Raw genomic sequence first — 2,261 nt, 5'->3', positions numbered from 1 at the left:
TACATAAGTACAAAAAAATTAAATCACAAACTTATGGATAAAGACTACTTCAATGTTATTATGAATAATAAAATGTCATACATAAATATCTCAAAATTGAAATTCTCATATAACCATAGATTGACTTAAGGGCTATAACTAACACAAGGACCTGTAAAAAACCATTGCACCAAATCAAAAATCAACCATTGAACTCTTTTTCAACACAAAAATATACAAGTACTCTCATTCTTGGCTTTTCTGAAAATTTTGATCCAAATAACTCCTTGCAGGCACTTCATAGAGGCTTGCCCTATGCATTAAATGTCATGTGACTAGAGTGTGGATAGAAATGGATGCAAAGTTGGCTGTTCAGATGATCGCGGATAGCCATAACGGTTCACATTAGAAACGCCATTTGCTAGAGTCAATCTGAAAATGTTTGAAAAGTGTGTCTTTCATAATTTCGTAAAGAAGGCAACCAAGCAACTGGTTTTTTTTCTAACCATGGGTACACGCACCAAAGTCTACAAGTATTTTCCCAAGCAAAAGGTGAGCTTCAAAAAATTCTTAGACCTTATTATAACATTTAACAAACACCTAATTAAACTCTTTTAATTAAGTCTTGAGTAGTTAAAACCTAAAATTTAATTTAAGTCTAACTTAAATCATCACACTCTCAATTTAATCCAAATTGCAACCTTTGCATGCGACCCATTAGGTTCCTAACATGTTGACAACGGAATTGAATTATCATATTATTAATTAATTAATTTAAATAAATTATATTTAATTTTAAATTAACTAATTCAATTCTGTAGATCATTATTGGCATCTAGCAATGCATCATAATCACCTAATTGTTAAGAAAGTCAAAAGATTCTTACTTAACAAGTGAAGAACATAACATGTGCTAATCTTTTAGCATTATTGATGTCCTGTCTCAATAATACAATGATCAAAAACTTTTAGGAACAATGCTTTAATCCATAAAGATCTTATAATCGTATCCCAATACAATCCTTTGCAATACATATATAATTCCATAAGCTTTATCTACATAAGTACAAAAAAAATTAAATCACAAACTTATGGATAAAGAACTACTTCAATGTTATTATGAATAATAAAATGTCATACATAAATATCTCAAAATTGAAATTCTCATATAACCATAGATTGACTTATAGGGCTTATACTAACACAAGGACCTGTAAAAAACCATTGCACCAAATCAAAAATCAACCATTGAACTCTTTTTCAACACAAAAATATACAAGTACTCTCATTCTTGGCTTTTCTGAAAATTTTGATCCAAATAACTCCTTGCAGGCACTTCATAGAGCTTGCCCCTATGCATTAAATGTCATGTGACTAGAGTGTGGATAGAAATGGATGCAAGTTGGCTGTTCAGATGATCCGGGATAGCCATAACGGTTCACATTAGAAACGCCATTTGCTAGAGTCAATCTGAAAATGTTTGAAAAGTGTGTCTTTCATAATTTCGTAAAGAAGGCAACCAAGCAACTGGTTTTTTTTCTAACCATGGGTCACGCACCAAAGTCTACAAGTATTTTCCCAAGCAAAAGGTAAGCTTCAAAAAATTCTTAGACCTTATTATAACATTTAACAAACACCTAATTAAACTCTTTTAATTAAGTCTTGAGTAGTTAAAACCTAAAATTTAATTTAAGTCTAACTTAAATCATCACACTCTCAATGTAATCCAAATTGCAACCTTTGCATGCGACCCATTAGGTTCCTAACATGTTGACAACGGAATTGAATTATAATATTATTAATTAATTAATTTAAATAAATCATATTTAATTTTAAATTAACTAATTCAATTCTGTAGATCATGATTGGCATCTAGCAATGCATCAATATCACCCAATTGTTAAGAAAGTCAAAAGATTTTTACTTAACAAGTGAGAACTAACATGTGCTAATCTTTTAGTTTTATTGATGTCCTGTCTCATAAATACAATGATCAAAAACTTTTAGGAACAATGCTATAATCCATAAAGATCTTATAATCGTATCCCAATACAATCCTTTGCAATACATATATAATTCCATAAGCTTTATCTACATAAGTACAAAAAAAATTAAATCACAAACTTATGGATAAAGAACTACTTCAATGTTATTATGAATAACAAAATATCATACATAAATATCTCAAAATTGAAATTCTCATATAACCATAGATTGACTTGTAGGGTTTATACTAACACAAGGACCTGTAAAAAACCATTGCACCAAATCAAAAATCAACC

The sequence above is a fragment of the Theobroma umbraticum genome, unplaced genomic scaffold (genome assembly GCF_002168275.2).
Source record: "Theobroma umbraticum cultivar Fairchild unplaced genomic scaffold, ASM216827v3 scaffold_81.0, whole genome shotgun sequence".
Lineage (NCBI taxonomy): Eukaryota > Viridiplantae > Streptophyta > Magnoliopsida > Malvales > Malvaceae > Theobroma > Theobroma umbraticum.
Note: the sequence above shows the minus strand (reverse complement) of the source record.